Source organism: Arachis hypogaea, chromosome 2 (assembly GCF_003086295.3).
Source record: "Arachis hypogaea cultivar Tifrunner chromosome 2, arahy.Tifrunner.gnm2.J5K5, whole genome shotgun sequence".
NCBI lineage: Eukaryota > Viridiplantae > Streptophyta > Magnoliopsida > Fabales > Fabaceae > Arachis > Arachis hypogaea.
This window is the reverse complement of record NC_092037.1, coordinates 83,119,143-83,134,309: the sequence shown is the minus strand read 5'-3', so window position 1 is coordinate 83,134,309 and position 15,167 is coordinate 83,119,143. Positions and strand designations below refer to the sequence as shown.

Here is a 15,167-nt window from a genome sequence, read left to right as displayed (position 1 = left end):
TTTAATAATATATTTTATCTTATACTTTTAAATATTAATAACTAACTGATGACAAAAAATAATAAATTCTAATAATCCTCTAATATATATATAGCATGCAAAACATATAGGCAATCTGCATGGCAGCTTCCATTTACCATTATTATGATATATTGCTAAATTTGCATATTCAAATGCATCGTAATGAATGTTGACTTACTACTATGTTTACCACAACTTCCACGTGTTGTATGTCATCGGTTTGATCCTTGTTCTCATTCCCAACCATTTTGTAGTTGCCTTTGAATTCGTCTTTGTTTTCACTATTTTCCGCTCATTCTATGTTTCTAACTTCAAACATATATGCATATTTAAGCCATCTTTTTCCTTCCTAGTTGGCTTTGATTAGTTATTGGATCAAAAACTATTTTGCATACTATAGTTTCAAATTACAAGCATTGTTTGAAATAATACGAACCCACTGTATATTATATATAGGACACTGTTCATTCTCTTTAAAATATAAGCATCTATGCTTTGATAAAGTTGTGTATTTATAGCTTCTCAATGGATATTGTGCAACAAATAAAAAAAAATAACTGAATTCTACTCACAAATTGAATCACACACCCTCATCACGCCCTTGAATGTATGTGGTTCAATCTTGGCATCACAATAATTTTTTAATTGACAAATTGCTTTAGCTCCGTGAATTCTTGATTATGTATTTTTACTCTTAAAATTAAAGTTTATGAATTTGTCCTTATAGTATTCTGGATTTTAAAATATTGAATTTTTTTTCTTGAATTGATCTCCCATATGAAATTCTAAATTTGAAAAGCTTTTAATATTTACTAATTTTTCCCTTAGTAAATATTTTAAGAGATTATTACAATACCTTCTATAATTATAGAGTACTTATGATGCTTGTGATTAAAAACTTTCATGTGTTTCATAAACTAAAAATAATTTTTGAAATTTTAAAACTTATAAACTATTAAACTAATCTTAAATACTTGATTAGAAAAAAATGCTCATTATTTTTTGTTATTATCTTCAAAATAATTTATATGTGTGTATGACAAGAGAATGATAATAGTGGTGTGAAATTAACTGTTATGGATATACAGAAATTGGAGACAATAATTTCTTTTTGGCTAAATGATGGTGTGCAAAAATAGTATACACCGATTTACATTGTTTAATTCTTTTAGAAAAAATAAAAAAATCGGACTTTTTGATTTACGGTCTTTGAAAATTAAACATTTTTAATTGAAATTAGACATTTTAATTTTCATTTTTGAAAATAAAAGAATTACAATGTTTTAAAATTGAAATTGGACTTTACAATTTCTTTTTTGAAAAATTAAAATATTTTTTAAATTAAAAAAATAATAAATAAGTCTTGACTTTTTAATTCGAAAATAAATAAGTGTTTGACTAATTAAAATATAATAAAAACATCCATTACTTTTTAAAATATGAGACATTTAAATCCCTCCATTCAAAATATACGAAGACATAGATTTTTCACATGAATCTAGATGTTTCGTATTTTAGAAGATAAATAAAATTTTATATTTTCAATTAATCAAAAACACTTATTTGTCTTCTAGTTAAAAATTTAAAAACTTTTTTTTTCTTAAATTAAAATTAGACTCTCTAATTTTATTTTTTTTAAACAATGTTATATTTAAAAATAATAATATACTTAAAAATTATCACATTCTATCTCTCTACTAATTTTTTTGGAATTATTTTGGATAAAATAAAATTTTTTAAAAATTATTTTGGGTAAAATAAGTGCGAAAATAAATTGTTAAAATTCTCCACCACAAATTGTCACCTCTGATCTTTCACGTATTCTGAAAAAATACCTATCTCTCCCATTTATCGGCGTTTCCCATATTGTTTGTTCTTTATTTTTCCGAATCAACTTGTGCTTTGTCATATCACGTGCGTTTCTTTGTTATTGTCTAATCCCACGAGACATAAAACAGGAACTAACATGGTGGTTGTGTTAGTTGTTGCTCAACATGCTACTAGCGATGGAGAATTTTGAACATATATAAATTTTGAATGCGTATTGCAACTTAATTATTTGACATCGAATGAAAAAAGAAGTAAAAAACCTTTCGTAGCTTATATATATATATATATATATATATATATATATATATATATATATATATATAAGATAAAATTTTCATGCAGTTAAATAGTTAATTACCTATGTACGGTCTGCTACTTCCCATGTTACTATGTAAATTTATTCAAAAATAAAATCGAAATACAAAATATGTTAAATATTTTTTGGTCTAAATAAATTACCAATATTTATATTTTATAGTATGAGCCAAAATGTAAAATATTTAAATATTCTTTTATTCCTATTAAATAAAATTTTGAGTAATTTATATTGTTTAAAATAAATGAAAATTAAAATTACATAAATACAATATTTTTAAACCGCATATATCTGGGTCCTAACCCTAATCTATATAATCTGCTATAACATATAGATTTTTAGGAATTATCATGCAAAATCGTAACAAATCGTGAATTACGTGTGACAACTATCAAAGCATATACCATCATCCTCCATTGCAGATTATGTTAAACCATCGAAACCCCATAAAGCACCATCCACCATCATGGATTAATTAGAAGAACGAAAATGTGTGTGTAATCCGCTTTGACCAACTACGGATTATGAAAAAATTATGTCCTAAAACTGCTAGCGGTTGTCACGGTTTATAGAGACTTAAACCTCTTTGGACGGTTGCGGTTCACGCTTTGTAGCATTATAAAACTGCGATGGTGAGTCACATATTATTCATTTGAGTGAGCCAGGAGTTTTGTGAGTGAGAGATTCTCAGGGAGAGAATCACGTGAATACCATACTTTGGTGGGGTCATGCAAGAAAAAAATCGTTTGTACTGATTGAACGGTATTGCTCACGTTGTTGGAAACATCAATAAAGAGGTTAGTACTTACTACACTATAAGAAAAACGATGAGTACCATCGAATATAGCGTCGAACGTTAGCGGCGAGTTTTCCATCGGATTTTGCAATAAATTCGTCACCTTAAAATATTACCGTCGAAATTTATATTCCAACGGTAATATTTGAGGGAAAGAAATAAATTTTGGCGCGCTCACTACTGCCCGATTTACCGGTGGGTAAATCCGATGATAACCTTGTTTAGTGAAACGTTGCGTTGCCGTTTTGGGCATATGGATAACGTTAATCCGACGGTAAAGTTGGAGCTAAATTTAAACGCGAAGCCCTTTCTCCCTCACTTGTTCGAGTTCTCTCTCTCTCTCTCTCTTCTCTCTCTCTCTCTCATCTCGTGTTCTCTCGTCGGAGGAGGTACTGCCGGCATCGCTGCAACTTGCCAGAGCCTCTAGTGCAGCCGCCGCTAGACGTTGTTACTGTTGGAGCTGTTGGTCACTGCTAGAAAGGTGGGAAACGCAGCCGCTGTTTTTCGTGGCCACTGCCATCGGTGTCGCCATCACTCTTGCTACCACCACACCTCTAGCATCCTGCAGCTATCATCAGAGGTAATTTTGGTATACTTTTTTAATTTTTTAAAGATTTTTATGTGAGTTTAGTTTTATTTTATTAAATAGTTTATGAAATTATTGATTAAGTTAATAAAAATTGTGATTAGAATTTGGTATAGTATTTTTACTATTTTTCATATTTTTTTTGTGACTTTAGGATTTTGTTAGGTATTTTACCCAATTATTGATTAAATTATGGTAATGAAGTTTGTTGTTAGGCTTTGGTTTGGGGTTTTTAATGTTGTCATATTTTTTTGTGAGTTTAGGATTTTGTTATGTATTTTATTATCAAATTATCGATTAAAGCAGGGTAATGAAGTTTGTGATTATGATTTCTTATTGTAATTTAACGTAAATAGAAATTATAATTAAGTTAAGGTAGGTTAAATAGGGTGAGATTAAGAGTGGTCCACATTATTGGTGGATGACTTTGTGTAGTTTGTTGAATTAATTAGTTTCACCTTATGAGTTCAATAAGTTTTCTTTTTTATTGGGATGGTGGTATTTCTCTGAAATTAATTGGATTTCTCTTCTTCCGTATTCTGTGCATCCATATTTCAGGTAGATTTTCTATCTCTAACTATAATCAATTATTTAAGTTTTATGTTCGACTTACTTTTCCTAGGATATCGTTTTAGGACGGAAGTGAGAGAAGGTCGTGTAGGGGCGCCTTCTCGAAACCCTTGTTTCCTTTAGCCTCATGTTGAGTCACATAGAACAACGGTTGCAAGGAACGATGAGCGAAAAGAATCTTCGTTGGGTGGAACAAATCGATGCCGAACATCTGCATATATTGCTTAACTGTGACCAGATTTCACCGTACCTCATGTGAGTTTATCAAGTCCTCATAAGTATTGCAATAAGTAACATTCTAACTTCTTAATCTAGTCAAAACTTCTTTATCCTATTCCATCGTATAGGTTATTTCAAGAGGCAAATCATGATACCTCATTGAACAACTTTTCACGTTGGTTCGGAGAATACATCAGCGTGCATTTATCTGGCACAACAAATTCGGAACTAGTTACTCTTAGTTGGGGCCCAATGAATAAGGGTACTAGGTACCCGATGTACAATGTTAATGGATATCAGTTCCATATCTTATAGTGGTTGATAGAAAAGAAAATAGATAACTCCGGAGTTTGGATTCGTGGGGATTCAGGCGGTGGTCATTCTCATTGGTTTGGTGTGTTGCACAACATAATTGAATTAGAACATTTTTGTCACACTACGTACAAGGTGTGTGTGTTTAAATGTAAATGGTATAATCCTAGTTCGCGACAAAGAACACGAAAGTACAAGGACTACGATATCACTGAAATTAATTTAACCAGGAAATATAGGCACTATGATCCTTTAATTCTACCTCAAAATGCACGACAAGGGTACTTTTTTCCTTATCCAAATTCATGTAAGTCTAGTTGGGTGGCGTGGTTAAGAATAAGCCAAGAAGCTGCATCGAGTCTGATGATAAGACAGAGGGTCAGGAACCTTACCAGATTGATGACCCAACTCTTTCAAAAATTGTGGTTGATACCGGTGAGACGATTACCCTTAGCTTGGCTATTATTGATGATGATATCATTGACCTTGGATTACATGACGATGCATGATGAGTGGATAATTTGTACGCTTTTTGGCATTGTTTTTAGTATGTTTTTAGTATGATCTAGTTAGTTTTTAGTATATTTTTATTATTTTTTAGTTAAAATTCACTTTTCTGGGCTTTACTATGAGTTTGTGTGTTTTTCTGTGATTTCAGGTATTTTCTGGCTGAAATTGAGGGACCTGAGCAAAAATCTGATTCAGAGACCAAAAAGGACTGCAGATGCTGTTGGATTCTGACCTCCCTGTACTCGAAGTGGATTTTCTGGAGCTACAGAAGCTCAATTGGTGCGCTCTCAACGGCGTTGGAAAGTAGACATCCTGGGCTTTCCAGCAATATATGATAGTCCATACTTTGCCCAAGATTTGATGGCCCAAACCGGCGTTCAAAGTCACCCTCAGGAATTCCAGCGTTAAACGCCGGAACTGGCACCAAAATGGGAGTTAAACGCCCAAACTGGCATAAAAGCTGGCGTTTAACTCCAAGAAGAGTCTCTACACGAAAATGCTTCAATGCTCAGCCCAAGCACACACCAAGTGGGCCCGGAAGTGGATTTTTATGTCATTTACTCATCTCTGTACACCCTAGGCTACTAGTTTTCTATAAGTAGGACCTTTTACTATTGTATAAGGGAGATCTTTCAATCTTTGGATCCTTTGATCATGTTTTGATGATTGAACCCTCATTGGGAGGCTGGCCATTCGGCCATGCCTAGACCTTGTTCTTATGTATTTTCAACGGTGGAGTTTCTACACACCATAGATTAAGGTGTGGAGCTCTGCTGTACCTCGAGTATTAATGCAATTACTATTGTTCTTCTATTCAATTCCACTTGTTCTTGTTCCAAGATATCACTTGTTCTTCAACTTGATGAATGTGATGATCCGTGACACTCATCATCATTCTCACCTATGAACGTGTGCCTGACAACCACCTCCGTTTTACCTTAGATTGGGTGAATATCTCTTGGATTCTTTAACCGGAATCTTCGTGGTATAGGCTAGAACTGATGGCGGCATTCAAGAGAATCCGGAAGGTCTAACCTTGTCTGTGGTATTCTGAGTAGGATTCAATGATTGAATGACTGTGACGTGCTTCAAACTCCTGAAGGCGGGGCGTTAGTGACAGACGCAAAAGAATCACTGGATTCTATTCCGGCCTGATCGAGAACCGACAGATGGATAGCCGTGCCGTGACAGGGTGCGTTGAACATTTCCACTGAGAGGATGGGAGGTAGCCACTGACAACGGTGAAACCCTTGCATAAGCTTGCCATGGAAAGGAGTAAGAAGGATTGGATGAAGACAGTAGGAAAGCAGAGAGACGGAAGGGACAGCATCTTCATACGCTTATCTGAAATTCCCACCAATGAATTACATAAGTATCTCTATCTTTATCTTTATAGTTTTATTCGTATATCACCATACCCATTTGAGTTTGCCTGACTGAGATTTACAAGGTGACCATAGCTTGCTTCATACCAACAATCTCTGTGGGATCGACCCTTACTCGCGTAAGGTTTATTACTTGGACGACCCAGTACACTTGCTGGTTAGTTGTGCGAAGTTGTGTTTATGCCATGGTATTGAACACCAAGTTTTTGGTTTCATCACCGGGGATTATTTGAGTTGTGAACTTTCGTGCACCAAGTTTTTGGCGCCGTTGCCGGGGATTGTTGAGTTTGGACAACTGACGGTTCATCTTGTTGCTTAGATTAGGTATTTTTTTTTTTAGAATTCTTGAAGATGAATTCTAGTGTTTCAAGATGATTTGTTGAAGTCTGGCTGGCTGTGAAGCCATGTCTAATTTCATTGGACCGAGGTTTCAACTTATCATCACAAGAGCTTGTTGATTTCTATCAATCTTGCTGTTGGAGCAGTGATCTGCTAAGGCTTGGCTGGCCATTGGCCATGTCTAGTGTTTTGGACCGAAGCTTTCTCTGAAAGCTTGGCTGGCTGTGAAGCCATGTCTAATTCCTGGACCGGAGTCTTAGACTAAACATTGCATGATTCCTGGAATTCTCATTAAGAATTTTGATACTTTTTTTCCACTTTATTTTCGAAAAAGCACAAAAAATTTTTACAAAATCATAAAATCCAAAAATATTTCTTGTTTGAGTCTAGAGTATAATTTTAAGTTTGGTGTCAATTGCATGCATTCATTCATGTGTCTTAAGGATCTTCAAGTAATTCTTGATGATTTCTTACTCTGATCTTTGAATTCTTTTGACTTGAGTGTTTATGTGTCTCATATGCATTCTCATTAGTGTCAGCAGTGTACAAACTGCTAAGTTTGGTGTCTTGCATGCATTGTTATTTGATTTTAGTTGCATTTTGATTATTCCTTATTATTAAAAATCCAAAAATATTTTTAATTTATGTCTTCTCAAGTCAATAATACAGAGAATTGAAGATTCAGAACATTCAGCAGAGGAATTGCACAGAAAAAGCTGGGCGTTCAAAACGCCCAGTGAAGAAGGACAGACTGGCGTTTAAACGCCAGCCAGGGTACCTGGTTGGGCGTTTAACGCCCAAAAGGGTATAGTTTTGGGCGTTAAACGCCAGAATGTGCACCATTCTGGGCGTTTAACGCCAGGATGGCACAAGAGGGAAGATTTTGTTTTCAAATCAATTTTTTTCTAAGTTTTCAAAGTTTTTCAAAATCAAATCTTTTTCAAATCATATATTTTCAATCAAATCTTTTTCAAAATCAATTTCTTTCTATTTTCAAAGATACTTGCTATCAATTAATGATTTGATTCAACATATCAAGTATGTTGCCTTTTCTGTTGAGAAAGGTTTAATGTTTGAATCATATCTTTTCTTGATAGCCAAGTCATTAATTTTCAAAATCACATCTTTTTAAAATGTTTTTCAATTCATATCTCCTCAAATCACATCTTTTTAAATCAATCATATCTTCTTAACCACATCTTTCTTCAAAATAATTTTCAATCATATCTTTTTAATTTCTAATTTCAAAATCTTTTTCAAAAATCACTTGATTTCTTTTCCACCCTTGGTTTTCGAAAATCAATCAAGTTTTTTTCAAAATGTTTTCAAAATCTTTTACTTAATTTTCGAAAATTACTTCCCTTCTTCTCACATCCTTCTATTTATGGACTAACACTATTCCTTAATGCAAAATTCGAACTCCATCTTCTTTGATAAGTTTGAATTTTCTATTTCTGCCTTCTATTTTTCTTTTCTTCTGACACCTAAAGGAATCTCTATACTGTGACATAGAGGATTCCACATTTTCTTGTTCTCTTCTCTTTCATATGAGCAGGAGTAGAGACAAAAGCATTCTTTTTGAGGCTGATCCTGAACCTGAAAGGACCTTGAAGCGAAAGCTAAGAGAAGCTAAGGCACAATTCTCTGTAGAGGACCTAACAGAAATCTTCAAAGAAGAATAACCCATGGCAGCCGAAAACAACAACAATGCCAACAATGCAAGGAAGGTGCTGGGTGACTTTACTGCACCTACTCCCGACTTCTATGGGAGAAGCATCTCTATCCCTGCCATTGGAGCAAACAACTTTGAGCTTAAGCCTCAATTAGTTTCTCTAATGCAACAGAATTGCAAGTTCCATGGACTTCCATTGGAAGATCCTCATCAGTTTTTAGCTGAGTTCTTGCAAATCTGTGACACTGTCAAGACTAATAGGGTTGACCCTGAGGTCTACAGACTTATGCTATTCCCTTTTGCTGTAAGAGACAGAGCTAGAACATGGTTGGACTCTCAACCTAAAGAAAGCCTGGACTCTTGGGAACAGCTAGTCAATGCCTTCTTGGCAAAGTTCTTTCCACCTCAAAAATTGAGTAAGCTTAGAGTGGAAGTCCAAACCTTCAGACAGAAGGAAGGAGAATCCCTCTATGAAGCTTGGGAAAGATACAAACAATTAATCAGAAAGTGTCCATCTGATATGCTTTCTGAATGGAGCATCATAGATATTTTCTATGATGGTCTGTCTGAACTATCCAAAATATCTTTGGATAGCTCTGCTGGAGGATCTCTTCATCTGAAGAAGACGCCTACAAAAGCTCAAGAGCTGATTGAAATAGTTGCAAATAACCAATTCATGTACACTTCTGAAAGGAATCCTGTGAACAATGGGACTAGTCAGAAGAAAGGAGTTCTTGAGATTGACACTCTGAATGCCATATTGGCTCAGAAAAAAATATTGACTCAACAAGTCAATATGATTTCTCAAAGTCTGTCTGGAATGCAAAATGCACCAAGCAGTACTAAGGAAGCTTCATCTGAGGAAGAAGCTTATGATCCTGAGAACCCTTCAATGGAAGCGGTGAATTACATGGGAGAACCATATGGAAACACCTATAATCCTTCATGGAGAAATCATCCAAATTTTTCATGGAAGGATCAACAGAGACCTCAACAAGGTTTCAACAATAATAATGGTGGAAGAAACAGGTTTAGCAATAGCAAACCTTTTCCATCATCTTCTCAGCAACAGATAGAGAGTTCTAAGCAGAATAACTCTGACTTAGCAACCATGGTCTCTGATCTAATCAAAACCACTCAAAGTTTCATGACTGAAACAAGGTCCTCCATTAGAAACTTGGAGGCACAAGTGGGTCAGCTGAGCAAGAAAATTTCTGAACTCCCTCCTAGTACTCTCCCAAGCAATACAGAAGAAAATCCAAAAGGAGAGTGCAAAGCCATCAACATGGCCGAATTTGGAGAGGAAAGAGAGGCAGTGAACGCCACTGAGGAAGGCCTCAATGGACGTCCACTGGCCTCCAATGAGTTCCCTAATGAGGAACCATGGGAATCTGAGGCTCAAAATGAGACCATAGAGATTCCATTGGACTTACTTCTGCCATTCATGAGCTCTGATGAGTATTCTTCCTCTGAAGAGGATGAGTATGTCACTGAAGAGCAAGTTGCTAAATACCTTGGAGCAATCATGAAGCTAAATGACAAGTTATTTGGGAATGAGACTTGGGAGGATGAACCCCATTTGCTCACCAAAGAACTGGATGACTTGTCTAGGCAGAGATTACCTCAAAAGAGACAAGATCCTGGGAAGTTTTCAATACCTTGTACCATAGGCACCATGACCTTCAAGAAGGCCTTGTGTGACTTAGGGTCAAGTGTAAACCTCATGCCTCTCTCTGTAATGGAGAAGCTAGGGATCTTTGAGGTGCAAGCTGCAAAAATCTCATTAGAGATGGCAGACAACTCAAGAAAACAAGCTTATGGACTTGTAGAGGATGTTCTGGTAAAGGTTGAAGACCATTACATCCCTACTGATTTCATAGTCCTAGAGACTGGGAAGTGCATGGATGAATCCATCATCCTTGGCAGACCCTTCCTAGCCACAGCAAAGGCTGTGATTGATGTTGATAGAGGAGAATTGATCATTCAAGTGAATGAAGAATCCCTTGTGTTTAAGGCTCAAGGATATCCCTCTGTCACCATGGAGAGGAAGCATGAAGAGCTTCTCTCAAAACAGAGCCAAACAGAGCCCCCACAGTCAAACTCTAAGTTTGGTGTTGGGAGGCCACAACCAACTTCTAAGTTTGGTGTTGAACCCCCACATTCAAACTCTAAGTTTGGTGTTGGGAGGTTCCAACATAGCTCTGAGCATTTCTGAGGCTCCATGAGAGTTCTCTGTCAAGCTAATGACATTAAAGAAGCGCTTGTTGGGAGGCAACCCAATGTTATATTTTATCTATTCTCTTTTGTTATTTTATGTTTTTGTAGGTTGATGATCATGAGAAGTCACAAAATCAATGAAAAAAGCAAAAACAGAATGAAAAGCAGAAAGAAAAACAGCACACCCTGGAGGAGAGCGTGCTGGCGTTTAAACGCCAGTAAGGCTAGCTGTTGGGCGTTTAACGCCCAATCTGGCACCATTCTGGGCGTTTAACGCCAGAAAGGGGCACCAGACTGGCGTTAAACGCCAGAAAAGGGCAAGAAGCTGGCGTTAAACGCCAGAAATGGGCACCAGCCCGGCGTTTAACGCCAGAATTGGCTAAAAATGCAATTTTGCTTGCCATTTGGTGCAGGGAAGACTTCTCCTTGACACCTCAGGATCTGTGGACCCCACAGGATCCCCACCTACCCTACCACTCTCTCTCTTCTTCACCCATTCACCAATCACCTCAACACCTCTTCCCCAAAAACCCTTCACCTATCAAATCCCATCTTTCTCTTCACCACTTACATCCATCCTTCATAAAACCCCACCTACCTCACCATTCAAATTCAAACCACTTTCCCACCCAAACCCACCCTCACTTAACCGAACCTTACCCCTCTCCCCACTCCTATATAAACCCATCTTCACTCCTTCATTTTCACACAACCTAAACACCACTTCTCCCCCTCTTGGCCGAACCACAAAGCCATTCCCTTCTTCCTCATTTCTTCTTCTTCTACTCTCTTCTTTCTTCTTTTGCTCGAGGACGAGCAAACCTTTTAAGTTTGGTGTGGTAAAAGCATTGCTTTTTGTTTTTCCATAACCATTTATGGCATCCAAGGCCGGAGAAACCTCTAGAAAGAGGAAAGGGAAGGCAAAAGCTTCTACCTCCGAGTCATGGGAGATGGAGAGATTCATCTCAAGGGTGCATCAAGACCACTTCTATGAAGTTGTGGCCTTGAAGAAGGTGATCCCCGAGGTCCCTTTTTCACTCAAAAAGAGTGAAAATCCGGAGATCCGACATGAGATCCGAAGAAGAGGTTGGGAAGTTCTTACCAACCCCATTCAACAAGTCGGAATCTTGATGGTTCAAGAGTTCTATGCCAATGCATGGATCACCAAGAACCATGACCAAAGTATGAACCCGGATCCAAAGAATTGGCTTACTATGGTTCGGGGGAAATACTTGGTTTTTAGTCCGGAAAATGTAAGGTTGGCATTCAACTTGCCCATGATGCAAGGAGATGAACATCCTTACACTAGAAGGGTCAACTTTGATCAAAGGTTGGACCAAGTCCTCACAGTCATATGTGAAGAGGGCGCCCAATGGAAGAGAGATTCAAGAGGGAAGCCGGTTCAATTGAGAAGGCATGACCTCAAACCCGTGGCTAGGGGATGATTGGAGTTTATTCAACGCTCAATCATTCCCACTAGCAACCGGTCCGAAGTTACCATAGACCGGGCTATCATGATTCATAGCATCATGATTGGAGAAGAAATAGAAGTTCATGAGGTTATAGCTCAAGAACTATATAAGGTGGCGGACAAGTCCTCTACCTTGGCAAGGTTAGCCTTTCCTCATCTCATTTGTCACCTCTGTTATTCAGTTGGAGTTGACATAGAGGGAGACATCCCTATTGATGAGGACAAGCCCATCACTAAGAAGAGGATGGAGCACACAAGAGACCCCACTCATCATGAGATCCCTGAGATTCCTCAAGGGATGCACTTTCCTCCACAAAACTATTGGGAGCAACTAAACACCTCCCTAGGAGAATTGAGTTCCAACAAGGGACAACTAAGGGTGGAGCACCAAGAACACTCCATCATCCTCCATGAAATTAGAGAAGATCAAAGAATCATGAGAGAGGAGCAACAAAGACAAGGAAGAGACATTGAGGAGCTCAAGCACTCCATAGGATCTTCAAGAGGAAGAACAAGCTGCCATCACTAAGGTGGACCCGTTCTTTAATTTCCTTGTTCTTTATTTTCCTGTTTTTCGAAAATTATGCTTATGTTTATCTATGTTTGTGTCTTGTGATCATTAGTGTCTTAGTGTCTATGCCTTAAAGTTATGAATGTCCTATGAATCCATCACCTTTCTTGAATGAAAAATGTTCTTAATTGAAAAAGAAAAGAATTGCATGAATTTTGAATTTTATAACAGTTTAATTATTTTGATGTGGTGGCAATACTTTTGTTTTCTGAATGTATGCTTAAACAGTGCATATGTCTTTTGAATTTGTGGTTCATGAATATTGGCTCTTGAAAGAATGATGAAAAAGGAGACATGTTACTGAGGATCTGAAAAATCATTAAAATGATTCTTGAAGCAAGAAAAAGCAGTGAAAAAAAAAAGAGAAAAGAAAAAGAAAAAAAATTTTCGAAAAAAATAGAGAAAAGAAAGAAATAAAGTTGTGATCCAAGGTAAAAAGAGTGTGCTTAAGAACCCTGGACACCTCTAGTTGGGGACTCTAGCAAAGCTGAGTCACAATCTGAAAAGGTTCACCCAATTATGTGTCTGTGGCATGTATGTATCCGGTGGTAATACTGGAAGACAGAGTGCTTTGGGCCACGGCCAAGACTCAATACGTAGCTATGTTCAAGAATCATCATACTTAACTAGGAGAATCAATAACACTATCTGGATTCTGAGTTCCTAAAGAAGCCAATCATTCTGAATTTCAAAGGATAGAGTGAGATGCCAAAACTGTTCAGAGGCAAAAAGCTAAAAGCCCCGCTCATCTAATTAATACTGATCTTCATAGATGTTTTTGGAATTCATTGCATATTCTCTTCTTTTTTTTATCTTGTTTGATTTTCAGTTGCTTGAGGACAAGCAACAATTTAAGTTTGGTGTTGTGATGAGCGGATAATTTGTACGCTTTTTGGCATTGTTTTTAGTATGTTTTTAGTATGATCTAGTTAGTTTTTAGTATATTTTTATTAGTTTTTAGTTAAAATTCACTTTTCTGGGCTTTACTATGAGTTTGTGTATTTTTCTGTGATTTCAGGTATTTTCTGGCTGAAATTGAGGGACCTGAGCAAAAATCTGATTCAGAGACCAAAAAGGACTGCAGATGCTGTTGGATTCTGACCTCCCTGCACTCGAAGTGGATTTTCTGGAGCTACAGATGCCCAATTGGCGCGCTCTCAACGGCGTTGGAAAGTAGACATCCTGGGCTTTCCAGCAATATATGATAGTCCATACTTTTCCCAAGATTTGATGGTCCAAACCGGCGTTCAAAGTCACCCTCAGAATTTCCAGCGTTAAACGCCGGAACTGGCACCAAAATGGGAGTTAAACGCCCAAACTGGCACAAAAGCTGGCGTTTAACTCCAAGAAGAGTCTCTACACGAAAATGCTTCAATGCTCAGCCCAAGCACACACAAAGTGGGCCCGGAAGTGGATTTTTATGTCATTTACTCATCTCTGTACACCCTAGGCTACTAGTTTTCTATAAGTAGGACCTTTTACTATTGTATAAGGGAGATCTTTCAATCTTTGGATCTTTTGATCATGTTTTGATGATTGAACCCTCATTGGGAGGCTGGCCATTCGGCCATGCCTAAACCTTGTTCTTATGTATTTTCAACGGTGGAGTTTCTACACACCATAGATTAAGGTGTGGAGCTCTGCTGTACCTCGAGTATTAATGCAATTACTATTGTTCTTCTATTCAATTCCACTTGTTCTTGTTCCAAGATATCACTTGTTCTTCAACTTGATGAATGTGATGATCCGTGACACTCATCATCATTCTCACCTATGAACGTGTGCCTGACAACCACCTCCGTTTTACCTTAGATTGGGTGAATATCTCTTGGATTCTTTAACCGGAATCTTCGTGGTATAGGCTAGAACTGATGGCGGCATTCAAGAGAATCCGGAAGGTCTAACCTTGTCTGTGGTATTCTGAGTAGGATTCAATGATTGAATGACTGTGACGTGCTTCAAACTCCTGAAGGCGGGGCGTTAGTGACAGACGCAAAAGAATCACTGGATTCTATTCCGGCCTGATCGAGAACCGACAGATGGATAGCCGTGCCGTGACAGGGTGCGTTGAACATTTCCACTGAGAGGATGGGAGGTAGCCACTGACAACGGTGAAACCCTTGCATAAGCTTGCCATGGAAAGGAGTAAGAAGGATTGGATGAAGACAGTAGGAAAGCAGAGAGACGGAAGGGACAGCATCTTCATACGCTTATCTGAAATTCCCACCAATGAATTACATAAGTATCTCTATCTTTATCTTTATAGTTTTATTCGTATATCACCATACCCATTTGAGTTTGCCTGACTGAGATTTACAAGGTGACCATAGCTTGCTTCATACCAACAATCTC

General features: G+C 37.3%; 1 non-coding gene across 1 annotated transcript; it reads right to left on the bottom strand.

The window, feature by feature from the left end:
* Nucleotides 1–8,974: 8,974 nt before the first annotated feature.
* Nucleotides 8,975–9,082, bottom strand: LOC112763046 (small nucleolar RNA R71). Its single transcript, XR_003182810.1, has one exon. It is a non-coding gene; the product is annotated as a small nucleolar RNA R71 (small nucleolar RNA).
* Nucleotides 9,083–15,167: the final 6,085 nt, after the last annotated feature.